Source organism: Aptenodytes patagonicus, chromosome 3 (genome assembly GCF_965638725.1).
Source record: "Aptenodytes patagonicus chromosome 3, bAptPat1.pri.cur, whole genome shotgun sequence".
NCBI classification, from domain to species: Eukaryota; Metazoa; Chordata; class Aves; order Sphenisciformes; family Spheniscidae; genus Aptenodytes; species Aptenodytes patagonicus.
Genome location: NC_134951.1, coordinates 102938529 through 102953664, shown reverse-complemented (window position 1 = coordinate 102953664; position 15136 = coordinate 102938529). Strand labels below are relative to the sequence as shown.

Sequence of the window (15136 nt, the reverse complement as noted above, 5' to 3'; positions counted from 1 at the left end):
AAACATAACAATGGTTTTGTTCTTGTTGGTTGATTGCAATAATATTGCAAAGTGAAAGTAGAATCTTGATCCTAACCTCCACCTCCCCAGGACTAGACTAAAGACTTTTACCATTGTTGCAGTGAAAAATCTCTCAGCACCAACTCAATTTGGTTAAGAAAAGAGGGTAAAAGCATGAATAGGGTTGATTTCCTTAAGCAGTTTAGCACGCTGCTGATCACAGAAGTTAAAAAAAAAAAAAAGCCAATCAATATTCAAGTAGGTAACAAACCCGCCTTTGTGAAATGGGATTTTCTTTGTATAGCACGAAGAAATAATTCCATCCATAAAGCATTTACAAGAGATATGAGACTGTAAAGGATCTCCTGAATCTTTGAATCCAGACCTAGCTATTATGTGACTACATTAGTAAAAAATGTTAGTAATGTGATTTGTATATGTTCTGCATGAACACATGAAGTTTCATCTTAAAATTAGCATTACTCTTGTTGTGCTCTGTTCCAGGATCCTGCTTTACTGAAGGTTGGATACAATCATGTCGTTAAATGTTTGTCACACTGAACATTTTAAATGTATTTTTATATGTTTTTGAACACAGAAAAAAACCCCAAACACAACATAACCATGACACAAAGTAGCTATTATGTCCATTATAAAAGACACTTGTATTGCTGACGTTGGAAAGGAGGGTGCAGTCTTCAGACATCCATGCCAGTATTTTGGGTAACAACATTTTTATTGAAAAGTAAAACCAGGATTGAGCTTTGTTTGGTTGATTATTTTTTATTTTTTTCCAAATAGAAAGTTCCAAAAAGGAGTCCAAGTGAGTGCTATAAATTATTTTATAAGACAACTGTAGGTTGTATATTACAAAACAACTAAATGAAACTAACCAGAAAGCCTTGGGATTAAGCAGATGAAAAGACCATTCCAGATGGAAAAGAGCTCAAGAGCCAGAGCTGCCCAGAGTCCAGAATGCTCTGTCAAAATTAGGTTATATTAGTGTAGTCTTGAAAAGGAGGTTTGGAAAAGAGGCAGAGTTGAGACAGCAGTTAAACTGTGTTTGACAGGCTAAATGGAATACATTTCCTAGCTCCAAATGGCTGCCCAGTGCTCCTGTAACGGGTTTTTTGCTCAAAGCATAACGAGAAGAGAACAGGGAAAATTATTTCATTTGTCCAGACTATAATCAATCACTTCCAGGAAAAGAAGTCTTTCGTGATTTTCCAGCAGCAATACGAGTTGTTAAATATATTAGTTAGTTGTACAAATTGCCTTATGAAAGAAAAAATGAAAAGTTATTAGAGAAACAAGTAAGATGCACAAAATTAATCTGTAAATGTATAACTATTCTTAGTCATTCTGCTGTCTTTGTGCCTCGATACATGCCTTTTTTTTCTTTATTGTCTCTAAACTGCCAGTAGCCATAAAAGCATGAAAGCAATAGGAAGGATGGAGAAGTCTCAAAAGAAAAGGGATTTTTCATCTGGCAACATGTCCAGCCTCAAAGCCATAAAGACCTTTCCTGAAACTTTAGGATTGCAAAAGCTTACTGAGTTTTGCCAGATTATTTTATTTGCTTCTGATGGAAATTCCCTAATGGTACTGGTGGTTTCTGGACAGTGATATAAATGATTACACAAGGTGATGGTAGGCAAATGATTAAAAAGTACTCTGCACAGCTATAATATCCAAGAATTTCTGAGTACCTAAATCTGTATTGTCTTATCTAGTCAGGAGAATATTATCACCCCCAAATTTAAACAGCAGGGAAGCTGAATCACAGGAAAGTCAGTCTTATTCCCATTGAAATCAACGTTATAATGCCTGGATACTGCCTTTGGTGTATCGGTTGCAAGACTGAACCCAGGATAGTAAGGATTTGATTTTGCATGCCTATGTGCACTTAAAAGAAAAGGGTAGAGAAATTGTCCTTTTTTGTGTGCGTGTGCTGCATGCTCTGAAAGCCACTTTACTCAGGGAGCACAAGAACAGATCCAGTGCTTCTACCTTTCCTAGACTCTTCAGGGGCTTGGATGGAGGAAAAAGATGATGAGCCCAAACTAATCTCCCCAAGTCAAAAAAAAAAAAAAAAAAAAAAAAAAAAAAAAAAAAGATGTCCATGAACCAAGTAAAGGGAGGAAGTTAGTGGGTGTGCTAATTATTACCTTCCAGGAGTCATTTGACATCCAGGAATTTTCTACAGGCAATATTGTGTCTAACACAAAACTCTGATATTTTGCAAAGACTCTCTGGAAGGCCTCCTGCACAGATTAGTATCAGGTAAATTTGTTACTGAAGCAGCAATGAATGGATGGAGTCTCAGCTGTGGTCCTGAACATGCCTACACGGTGCTCTCCTGCTTTGCAGGCATCAAGAAAGCCGTCTCTTCTCCTATCGTTCTCCTTTCAATGCCACCTGAATCAGTCTGTTATCTTGGAAAAGACTAGGTTCTTTAAGTCAGTTCACAAGCGGATAGCTCTAAAGTGTAGATTTAGGTATTATGTAGCTACGTGTCAGTTTTATGGACATAATCCTTCAGTTTTAACTGAGCTTTTTAATTTCACCTAAAAAAGAAGCCAACTGAATTCTTCCAACCCCATTTAATTCCCATCTCTGTGTGCAGCTTCACTTTATGTTTCTTATAACAAAAAGGCTTTTAAAGTTGATAAATGGCTGCAAAGATTTGGCTTTTACTTTGTTGCTTTTCTGTTTATTTAACCACGAGCAGTTCTTTTAGTCCTGACCTCAGCCTTGTCAAATAGACTGTGTTTGTCAAACCGCTCATGCTCCCATTAACTCCTAGCTGTTTCAATTGTCATGTTTGATGAATGGCTCAAATACTGCTAGCATCATTAAAAGTAGGGATACTGAGGGAAGTATTATGTTATACTGAGTCCAAATACACACCATAAATAGGAAAATTCTAAGCAAAGAAAATCTTTTATTGCATAAAGGAAATTGCAAGTGGTTTAAAACTAATCTCTTTTAATGCCATCTTTCATATGTGCAGGAGACAAGAAAAAGCCCCTCAGGTTTCATGGTTGGTATTATCTCTTTATGGTTAAAGAACATTAGTAGCTTTATAACCTTATTTATGCAGAGTTCATGCGAGTGTTTGGGTCTGCTTGGGGGAACGGGCCCGCTTAGTGTGAACAAAAGCGACAGAACCGTTCCCACAGTGCTCTGTAGGTCCAGAGGGTCTGTCCCTTCCCAAAACAGAGCCTGCTGTTTCTGTAAGTCAGGGCTTCCTCTAAACGAAGCCACGCAGCACAATTATTACACGTTATTTCCCCCTCCTAGGCTGACGGAGGCACCGCAGCTCCGGGGTGCACGGTGCTGGGCGTCCTGGCCCCCATCCAGCGGTGCCCTTGGCTCTGCCTGCCTGAGCAGTAACCACAGCTGAGCTTTCTCCAATGACCTGCCGGTAAAAGCTGCACGAGTTCAGGCTTGCGAGGGTCTGGCAGAACTCGGTTCTCCGGTTACGCTCAAGCTAGTGTTTCAGTTTATATTGTCTGGTGCTCTTGTCTGCCCTTTGTCGTACTTACAGCAAGTAAGTGCTAGCAAGAAGCAGAGTTCAGGATTAGTGCTGGGAAGTTGGGTAATGGCTTCAGCAGAAAGAATAAATATTTTTGTTATTGTTGATGTTGTGTTGTTGTTTTGAATGCTGGGCTTTTTTTAACTGTTGAAGTCTACCTAAAGGCCAAAGAACTTCTGTTCGGGTAATTTTTTACGTTTTTGAGGCAGATAAAATTATTCAGATTAATATTTATACAGATACATTTAAACATGCAAAGTTATACACTTCTAGACTGATGGCCTTGTTATGCTTATTAGGCTCAAGACAGTTACGGGGGGGGGTTTATGATTTTGTTTAAAAAAAAAATTGTAATTCTAACTATACGTGCATATACGTATAGGTTGGTTCTAATATTCCTGAGTGTTACTCATGTGGAATTTTCATCATGAATAAGTACACTGCTGCAGTATATTTTTCCTGGATGGTGATGCAAACCATTACAATGAGGACAGCAGACAAACCCTTAAAGCAATTCTGAAATGGCAGCAGAAGTAGGTCCTCAAAGTTTATGTTTTCCCAAGCTACAGCAGCACATCGTGGGTTTTTTCCTTAGTAGAAGACAGAAAGGATTTATTGATCTCAGTCTTTTATGAAAGATGGAGAAAGCAAAGAAACTTCCAGTTGTGTCAGAAACTATATCAGCCAGCGTTTGCCTCCGGTGAGTGTAACTCTGCCTGGTTGCTTGAGTGCAAACAATGGCAGAAACAGTCTCTCTGCTATCGCAGCTAACTCAAACTTTAGTTTTTGAAATGATCTTTCTAAAACTTTAGTTTTAGAAAAACTTCAGTTTCTAAACTTCAGTTTCAGAAAGATGATGCAGGATGTCAGTTGCTGAGCTTGAGGCATCATTGCCCTAAGTTAATTTTTTGCATCACAGCCAAAGAATAAATGTAAAGGTGTAGCGAGAAGCATCAATAGTTAATGGATTCACTTACGTCCTTTTTCCCTTTCTTAGATGCCCTAAGCAGCAGAGCGCAGAGGTGGGCTGTGGGCTTCCAGCAACTTACCGCTGCCAGGGAGGATGGGAGCGTGGGCAGCTAGCTCCGCAGAAGCCGTGGTCCTGACAGCACCGGGTGTATTCGAACCACCCCTCTCACCCCACGCACCCACTGGGTGAGTGATAACATTTGTTATTTGCTCCCAGGTGGAAAGGTGCTTCTCTTTGTCTGGACTAGATTACGCAGGTTTGTACGTATTTAGATTGCAGTGATCTGGATGTCAGCTATATAAACTTATTCAACGCTTTTCATCCAGACAAGCCCTGAAATGGTATTACTGTATATAATCATGAATGTGTGTTTCTTTCCTGGGAGGCCTCAGGTACCTGATGTTTGTTGCCTAGGACCCTAAATATATATTTGGTTTCTTAAATAGTTGTGGGCGTTTTTTTAATCAATGGAGTTCATCGCAGTTCTTTTGTTATTCACTGAGTGATAGTACTGTTAATGAGCAAAATACTTTCATTAGAACAAATACTTTTTTCAGCCTCAATTGTATTCTTGTTTCTGTCTGTACCAGAATTAAATATTAATCAAAACAAAGTAGGAAAGCTGCAATCATTCCCTGATGAGGCTTCCTGCATTTTTAATCACGATTTGTTGGTGTCACTGGTTTTCTGTTACTCTCAGGAGTACTGAAACCTACAGAATATGGACTCATTTGATTAACCACATTTGAACTGAGCCTATAGGAACAGGCCCTGTATTTAATATTGCTTTCTATGGGACAGGATTATAACCATCAGGGTAGCTGCATCTCAGAATTAAATACAAATATGTACTATACATAGGTAGGTACCGAGCCCCCAACCCACACTTGCTCTCCCACTAAAAATCCGTGAGACCGGCATTTATGAGAAAATAGACTCGGAGGTCTGCAGGCTCAGCTGGTCTCTAAAGAAACGTGATCTTGACCTGGAAAAGTGGGATTGGAGATGTCAGTATCTGCACACTTGTTAAATCAGTGAAATGAAGAATTTGGCTCATAGTTCACCGAAAAGGCATCAGCAAGGTTAAAGCAAAACATAAGAAAAAGCTTGTTTGCTATGCCCCCTTGTTCAGCATATAAATGATACTGTCAGGAGTTCTGAAGTGAGCACTGCAGTCTTTTCCTGGAAAGCATCATTGGCAGAAAAATAATTTTCAGCAGAACTCAAGAACTGAGGGGAAAAAAATGGTATAAATCAGTTAACAAGTTGACCCACAGGCAGCCAGACTAAAGAGGCCTCATTTCCTATAGATTTCTGTCTCTTCAGCCTCATGGTCTGCTTTCCAGCTCTCCACCACCACCAGCCCTCCCTGTCCTTCGTGCCTCCAGCACCTGGCAGGAAGGACTGTATGCGTGGCCAGGGCAGCGCTGCTGCGTACACGGTCCCGGGCTGCCCCCATTTTGCACAGGACTTGTAAGAACTTGACAGTCGTTGAGACCTCTGCCCTTCTGTAAAATGGAGTTAAAAACTGGGGGGAAAGAGCAAACAGATGACAGGCAAACACTCGTACAACACGATTATGTTGTAACCTCATTTCCCTAAGGAGCTGTATATTTTTGTGAGTAGTTGGTATTTTTAGAGATTGGATGTTTGACTTATTTTTAAATGCGAGTAAAAAGATGCGTAGAAATGATCACAGAGAGGTGGCACCACTCTTTCTCTGAGTAAATAGCCACAAAGCCATTCCAGATTGCCATATTCCACAACATACATATCCTAACCCTACTGCCTATACCCCTTGGATTAGGCTGCGCCCCAGACGTTGAGGACCCAAAGTGCAGAAGCCCTGTAGCAAACAAGCCTGCCTCCCTTGTATAGTAGTCACCAGGATTGCCACGTTTATGCCATCTAGATATGTTAACATTTGAAAGAGAATTTGAAATTGAAGGAATGAATCCTACTCGACAAAACAAAAGACAACACCAGTTTCTCCCTGGGAATGACCCTGGCGGTGTCAGTAGAATTGCAATGTGTTAATTTATTCCAGCATTTCTGAGCTGGGGGGTTCTCTTTAATAATATATGTCAAATTTCCTCTATAATGACCTATTAAAATTCTAGGGCTGACTCAATGCAGCTATGATATCTTCGGTATCCTGCAGCATAGCTGGCAGAGCAAGTACACACTTTTCATTTCTTTACTCTGTTTTTCTTGCTTGCTTGTCACTTCAGTTTGCCCATGAGTGTTTGCCTTGCGCAGTTCCCACCCAGAAAGAATGCTAGGGCTGGGTGGTAAATAAGGGACAAAGATAGTATTAACATAGATAACAATGAGTTTTTGTGTGTGTGGCTTTTCAGAAAGAAATTTTTGAAGAAATTTTGTGTCATTTGACATTTTATAGCTTTTATTAAGCAAAATAAATTTATATGTTTGCATTTTTATTCAAATCAATTAAGCTAGAGGCAGGGGGTTTTTTTCTCAGTTTTGAAATTCATAAAGGTGTGACTGAAAAGAATTATTTTCCCTGACATTAAAATGTTAAATCATCATCAGAACTTGCCTTTGGGCTCACAGGCAATAATGTGTGCATCTCCTGTTCTCCGTTTTACTTTTGTCTCACATGCATAACGTAAGACCCCTACTTTTTTCAAAGAATGTGCATCTTTCTAGTACTATGTAGTTTGGACAAATTTAGCTAATAAGTTACATGTGCAACTAGTCCTTGCTGGTTAGAGAGTTCTTGGTATTTCTCCTTTCATTTTTCCCTTTCCAACGTATACATTCTACAAAGCTTGAAAGCTTTGGAAAGGACTAGATGTAACTTAATCACTTTTATTAATAATTTAGAAATATTAACTTGGACCTAAATTTTGTTTTTCCCTTTCTCTTTGTCATTTCTGGACTAAGAAAAGTATTTCTAGCAGTGGCAAAAATACTGGCGTTGTCCCACAGTGCCCAGAAACCATAGGAAAGAGTAGCCAGTGTAAATGGCAAATGAAATTTTTAGTCATATTGTGTGAACTCTGACTCTCACCAAAGTGAGTGAGGCTGGAATTCCCTCATGGTATATCTTTGTGCTATAAAATATCATGTTGTCTGATTGCTACAAAAGTTCTGATTTTATTATCTAACACTACTTTCTGCTTGTCTTTTTGTCATTGTCCCTCTAGTCATGTGAATTTTCAGCCCACCCAGCTTGACTGAGCATTTCTGTCTGGAAGCATCTTGGGAGCAGCTTTCTTCTGAGGTACCTGGTACTTGCTGCTTTTGCTTGAGCATCCTAGAAATTCAGGGGTCATCTTAACTTCAAAGGTATGAGAACTACTGCACTCAGATAAACTGTAGTTTGAGAGATGAATAATCAGCTGCTTACAAGAATATTTCAGTGGCCTTCCCTGCGATTCTGTGTTGCTGTTGTTTTGTTTTACTATTTCTAAATACTCTGTAATGGATCAGCTCCTACAAATTACTTAGAGGCGTCCTCCAGGCTAGACCTTTGCCCAGCTTTAAAGATAGTTTTCCTGGGTTTCATTAGGTCATCAGATCACTGCTGCTTATGAGTCTAAATCACCGAGACTTAAGTGATGCAGAGAACCTAGCTAACTCACAAAAGCTGAGGGTATCCAAGTTGTTATGGTCTGGCACATAACTGTCCTAAGAAGGAGTTAAATATTACATGGAGCCGGGAATCCCCATGTCTGAGTTCTGCACCAAAGACATTGGATTCCAAATCATCACAATTGCTTGTTTTTCCGAAAACACAAACACCCTTCTGACCTCTCTAATTTTCTGATATAAACTAAGAATCGTTTCATGATAATCAGAGTCAAGTATCAGTTCCAGAAAGCCATCGCTATGCATTATAGGCACTTATGCACATTAAAAAACAAAACAAAACAAGCAATCTACCACTTTCCAGGATTAATGCTATGAAACATTTTATGGGTGGTCCACAAGTGGACAGAATGTTGCACTAATGTGTGACTGCATGGCAATTAAGCTTAATTAGGGAAGGTTTTGAAAAAGACAGATGAAAGTAAATTATGGGAATGAAAGCAACTGTACTTTTGGGGACCACACTCCGCTACATTAGTTCAGTGAAGTGTTCCTAAAAATGTCCCCTGTCTGTCACATTCTGACACACATCCAACAGTTTGTCAAACCAAGCATTTTCCTCTAGGAGGAGGAATCTCTTAGGAGCACATTCTTCACCCGGTCTCTGCTGAACTCACTGGCTTCTTCAGGAGACAGCTGCGCTTCCATAGTAAGAGCAGCAGATGACCCTTAATACGCAGCCATCCGGTTTAGTTTAGTATTGCCTCTTTTCTACATGGAGTAGCAGAGGTAATGATGAATGTGGGTTTTCATTTTCATGTGTGTGCCTGGGGAATTTTTTCACAATTTCATATTTTTAATGCTTTCTCAGATTCATAACTGAGCATCCCATATGGAACATTTGATTCTAGTTCCAGTGATTTTTCCCTGGTGAGAAGACCTCGGTAAGCAGACCTGGAGCAGTTCCCAGGCTTCCACACTGCATGGTTCGAGAGCATCTCATCAAACAGGCTCTTTCATAGCAGAGGGCTTCGGGGTTTCTGTGCTCGGAGACAGACTGTTTCAGGGCTAGGTGCCTATTCCCTCTCCTAGAGAATTTTAAAGGAAACAAAATTTAACACACTGAAATACTCAGCGAAACAGAATTGCTTTTTTCTCTGCTCTGGACTAGATGGTTGTTACTGCAGGCACCATTATAGTATGCTATGGTATATTGGATTTTATTAAATTATGGAAAATAATTAAGTAGAAAAGCAGGAAAAAAAGGCTACACAGTCAGATCTTTTTTTAGCTTGGATAGTGTCTGGTATTGCTTTCCACCAGGACACCGGGATGCTTTTTTTCCCTAATGAACTTTTTATGTCCGAGATGAAATACAGATTCTGCGGACAATTTATTAAGAAAAACATCAGTTTCATGTGAGCAGTTTTCAGACCAATGGGGAATTTATATGTGGAAATCATATATGGGTATAGGGAAACACCTCATAAAAAGAATGACTACATGGTCAGCAGCTGTAATTTATGTGCATTTTTTTTTAATGAAAAAATGTGTGTTCAGACCAATCTTTTCTTTTTTATTGCAGCTCAGCAAGGTAGCCTCAACTGTAGTTGTTTAACCTTCTGACTTACTTTGTTTTGTTTTTGAAAAAAGAAAGCTAAAACCAGCACTCTGTGTTTTCAGTTACGAAGCCTATTCATATGTGAAAGGTGCAGTAAGGACACCTTTCTCCACTGAAGGAAGCTGAAGTAAGTGTTGATAAAAATATCACACATAAAAGAGTGTGTTAAAAATGAAAACAGAGAGACAATAGGATGCTAAATATAAAAAAGAAGCTAGTTCTGGGATTTGATTGCTGAGCATGAACGGCTGTGCACAGATAATCCAGATACACCTCCTTATGCCTAAACTCTGCATGTTAGATAATGTTTGTCTGCACATACACAGATGCAAAATTTGCAAATGATGTGTGTGTCCATAAGTGACAACTTCCTACAGGTCAAATTTTGTGGAACCAATCCAATTAAAAATTATATTCCTCGAAAGGATTCTGTAACCAAACCTCTAGATGGGAATCTCATATTTAGCACAAAATGCTATTTCCGAAGAGAGATCCCCTTAGCTGGGAACCTTATTCAGATCCCCTACTTGCCTCCACATCTGTGGCTGGAAAGTGAAGGCTCAGCCGAAAGGTTGCTGGTCTGTGAGGTAATGAGAAACTCCAGGGTATGCCTGGATCCGTGGTAACGTAACACCTGGGAGGCGAGCTGGCACAGTCTCCTTGGCAGAGTTGTTACGAGCCCTCCATAGACCCATTCCTTCATGGAGATGATTAGATGTTGGGGGAAGCCTGATGTAGTTATGCAGCAGTAGGTGAACAAACCATTTCCCCACTAAAAGCCTGAAACCAGCATTTATTACTTCCTGTTATGTCACAGAAACATCACTCATCTGTCATTTTGACGATAGCCACTCTCTTTTCATCTTCTTCGTCTTCCTGAAAAGCTCTGCCCTGCACCTCTTTTACACATGCTGTAAATGCTCCCCTCCAGCAGGTTTCCCAAGATCTGCAGTATTCCTGCTGCCACCTCCTGCAGCAGCCAGACCTCTCGGAATCCCTGGGACCGACTCTGAAAGGAATTCTCCAACTTGAATAAATTAGTCGGGGCAAAGTCTGGCATTCACCTTTTGTTCAGTTAATGTCAGGGAGAATTCACCTGGATCAGTACTGGCTACTTAACAGGAACCTACAGGGGCATTAGGATTTGGCCTTCTGTGATTTGGATCCTTTCTAAATTATAGTTTATGCCAGAATGCTGCAACGTTATGTGTTGGAAGAGCCAGGGAAAAGCAAATTTTTACAGCTCTCGGAGACCTGCAACAGCAGCCGGAGCTATTCTCTCTACTCTCTCCCCACACCGCAAGCCTTCATGAGACTTTAAAGCCAGAGAAATCGAAGCATATGAAAGGGACCTGCCAAAAAAATATACTAATGGAGCAAACAAGTCCATTATTCCCAGTTTTCTAGGAGACACATTTCAGTCTGTATGTACTATATTTCTGCAAGAGGTGTTTAATATTTACAGGTGAAGGAACTCAGGCTTGCTGGTTTTCTTGGATTCCTTTCTAACCTGCCCTCGTTTCTTTTTTCCCCACCTCCTTCCCTCTTTTGTGGCTTTCCGGTGTAAGTGCCCACAGCAACCCCCTGTTCAGGATCCAGGAGTAATCCTTCACCGCAGGAATAAGGTGGACTTCGGCGACAGCCGCCGAAATGCCAAGATCACACATTCCCAGCGCCCTGCCCTGCCAGCGGCGGGAGGAAACTCCAGTTTATGTTAATAAGGTGTGGAGGGTGGCCAAAATATTTTGTGAGTTTTCCGGCTTGAAAGGGTAATGAAGCTACCTCTGTCTCAGTACGTTGGCACGGGAGCAAGCTAAACAACTGGGAAATGTGTTTCAAAGGAGAAATACAGAGCACAAACTCCCCGGGTTTTGCACTTCCACTGGGGGCTGAGCTTTGCCTCCTTCCACCTTTTTTCCAGGCTGGCGGCTCCCCTTCGCACAAAAAGAGGGATGGATGGGGGAGGGCGAGTGAGCCGTTTCTACGGATTAGCTTCAGGCAGCTCTCACCAGACTGAAAGTTACACTCAAAAGCATTTCTTAGTTTATACCAAAATAATGAATTGTTTAGTACGTAAAGTAAACCCGGAAAGTTATTCCTGTAAATTTGGTATAAAATCTACCTATTTATTAGCTTTGAGCAAAAGAAACCTCCACGCTGCTGCGAGCAGGGTCAGATTCTTTGGGCGCGCTTCAAAAAGCTCGCTCTTTTTGTCATTCCTCTCTGACCTCCTCCCTGCTAGTCCCGGGATGAAAAGCAAGCCAAAGATCTGCTGAGAAATGGGCCGAGCCACTGCTGACCTTTGCAAATCCAATTTCTTCAAAGCGAGAGCTAATCGACGTGTTCCCACGCTGTGTATTGCTGAAACGTACGATGCAATTCAAGGAATGAATTCACCATGGTGCAATCTCATTTTGAATCCAGTTTTCTTGCTATGTGTCAGAGGGTGAAGGAGGCAGAGTGTGGTACAAGTTATAAACAGCAGTCACACACAAGTTTCACAAACCACGTTAAGTCTGTCTTTGAAAGATTTTGTACTTTGGAGGGGTTCTTTCCCTTAAAATTTAAAATGCATTAGCCTACTCCCCTTCTACTTTCCTCCCCCTCCAAAACAGAGAGACATTTTGTAGTGATTTAAAAGAAAAATAAGCCAATGAGAGTTTGTACTGCATAATCTCCAAATAGAAAAAAAAAATAGCTCTCTGGGCGTATTATCTGATGTGTAACTGAGGTTACACATTGGAGAGATGTGTCTGGGGAGATTCGCATGCACAGGAGCTGTAGGTGAATGGGATGATGATACAGGAAGAGCTTTAAAATTCATATTTAAAATTCAGATTCTCTCTCTCACTTTACATATCAGATTTGGTACGAGTGCTATTCCTGTTTTACAGCAGTGAGAGCGGTCCCCTCTGTGCGAAGTTTTGCAATCTCTGCTAGGTACCACAGGTGTGCCTGCAGGATCTGTGCAGGAGAAGCATATTGGCATTCCTAACCTAAATCTTATAATCTTGTTTCAACAGGTGCATGGAGACTGGCCCCCTCCCTCTGTTTTCCAGAAGGAGCTGCTGTTTGTTTCCCGTGCAGCTGGCCAAACCCTGCCTGACCCCAGCGCCGGGTAGCCTGATACACCCGACGTGAGCGAGCGGCGATGCAGTGCAGCCTGCTTACGTGCCCCGAGCGGTGCCTGTTTGCATAACGATGCCACTTTTTGTCTGGGGCAAAAGGGACGGAAGAGGACTCTCATTCCTCATTCAGCTACTGTGGGGCATATGTCACGGGTAGCACATCTCAAGCCATTTCGTCAGCGCCAGAGAGAGGAGTTACGTCATTCCCAGCGTGGGGTTGGGTTCGGTGTGCCTCTCTCGGGAGGCCGCCTCTCCAGCTGGGAAGCCGTGGCATGGCAGGCAGCCGCCAAGCTGCTCCACTTTCGGTGCCTTACCACAGGCCTCCCGGCGCACGGTGTATCCCGCCAGTTTGGTCGTGTAGTAGAACCAGGGATATTGTGATCTATTTATTTATTTCATTATCGTCTTCGTTGCACAAATGTAATTCCATTAGAGCTGATGTAATGTAGAATCAGGCCCTTGGGGTAATGGGCTAAACTATATTCTGGCTGTGTAAGCTGAAGACTTTCAGAGGAAGCCTCAATGCTCTCATTTTTTGGTTGTCCTTAGCAGAGCAAATGAAAATATATCATTGTTCTCAAGATTGCTGAATAAAGCAAGTCCTTTTTAAAATTTTATTTCCATAGCCATAAATAGTAAATTTCATCCATTCATGACTGGTTTATAAAAGAGTTTGCTAACTAACCAGATCTGGAGAACTTTCTTTCTCAGCAAGTATTGCAATAAGAGAATTGTTTGTGTTTTTATTACTTTCCCAATATTTTTGTTGTTCTCTTTCCTAAGACATGATTAGATTTTCCAGTCTTCTGGACATCAAAGATTTTGGAGAAGAGATTGTATAAACTGGATAGGTAACAGCTGTTACCAGACGGATTTACTGGTAGAAAGGGGAGAGGGCTAATTTCTTTTATGTGCTTCCTCCCACTGCTGGCACCTTTCACTGTGGCACACTGTTCCTGTCCTGTGACAGGGAATATCTTTGCACAGAGGGAGCCCTTGTCCACAGGATTACACCTACCTTTGGATTTCGCTGTTATTTATAAGTAACTTTTCCACATGCCTTCATCATAGCTCTTTTACCTGCTGTTCCAGTAGTTTATTAGAGAGAAAAGAATAGGAGAGCAGCTCTAACTGTGGTAGTTAATGGCACTGACTTAGAGATTTTCACTTCTGAGCTTTTCAAGTCAGAATTTTTGTTTGCTCCACTTCTGGACATCTTAGGACACTTTAAAGTGGATTTATTTCTGTAAAATAAAAAATTGTACAGTGAATTCCCCAAGAAAGGCCACACAGGACTGAAGCAGGGTTTCAGCTTGAATAAAAACTGCAGTCTCTCTGCTGCACCCTCCCATTTAACGTGGGAATGAACATTTGCATGAATCCTCTTTATTTCCTCATCTGGTGTAAAATTCCTTGTAAAATTATTTAGGAAAGATCTTGGAGGGGAAATGCTGATTTGTAGTATTGCAAAGTACTAGCTGGTAAAATAGATTGTGTGCGTGTATGACAACGTGATTTTTGCATATTACCATGCCAACAATATCTGATCCCATTCAGATAACAGTAAAGCGACCTACAGCTTTGACCAGATTCAAAGAAAGTCACACTACTTCTACTCTTTCTTATTTTAGGTTTGATCTACTTGCTTTCGCATTTGCATGTTGTGTTTTAAAGTACCCACCCTCACGTTTTTCAAGCTTCAGCAAAAGACAGCACTTTCAATATTTATTGTCTGCAAAAAATGTCCTATGAATATTCTAAGACATCCAATCTGATCTAAAAATTTAAGAGGGCCTGGCAACTAGTCTCCTTCTTCCTGAGGTAACCGGGATGAATACTTTTGATCCTTCCCTGCTCTGAGCAACTTTAGAGTCTATTGCTATTGCAGGAGAAGAGACTCTGGCTTCACCCAGTTTGTGAGGATCCTCAGACCTTTGCAAAAATGCTCAGTTTCTCACAGAGTTTGACCCTTTTCTGAAAGCTGGCCTGGGGGCACTGGGCACCTCATCTGGGAGAACACCACTGGAGCAGATAATTCATGTCAAAGGCAGCTGGGCTGCTGTCGGAAGACTGAATCCTGGCTGGAGAAGGACAGAACAGAAGCCATGTCCAAAAAACCATCTCTAATGTGATTTTGGGTTCTTTTTTTCATTACGCTCTAGGCCTCAATTAATTTCAAACGTTTTTCTTCCGTCTCCTTCATTTGCTCCCTGACTACTGCTCCATATATTTAAAGCTAATGACCCCGAAAAGAGAGGAAGTCCTTTTAAAAGAGCTACTGAGCTTTTGTGCTAAGCCCAGAATATTTTTTTCTGCACAACCAG

General features: G+C 41.0%; 1 long non-coding RNA gene across 4 annotated transcripts in view; it reads left to right on the top strand.

Annotated features, from left to right (window-relative positions):
* LOC143158476 (uncharacterized) overlaps positions 1 to 13496 on the top strand; it is a 45392-nt gene extending 31896 nt beyond the window's left edge. For all 4 annotated transcript variants that reach the window (XR_012995007.1, XR_012995009.1, XR_012995006.1 and 1 more), the window contains 3 exons: positions 4536 to 4693; positions 7679 to 7820; positions 12708 to 13496. This is a non-coding gene — a long non-coding RNA (uncharacterized LOC143158476). The remainder of the gene's footprint in view (positions 1 to 4535; positions 4694 to 7678; positions 7821 to 12707) is intronic.
* The last annotated feature ends 1640 nt before the right edge of the window (positions 13497 to 15136 follow it).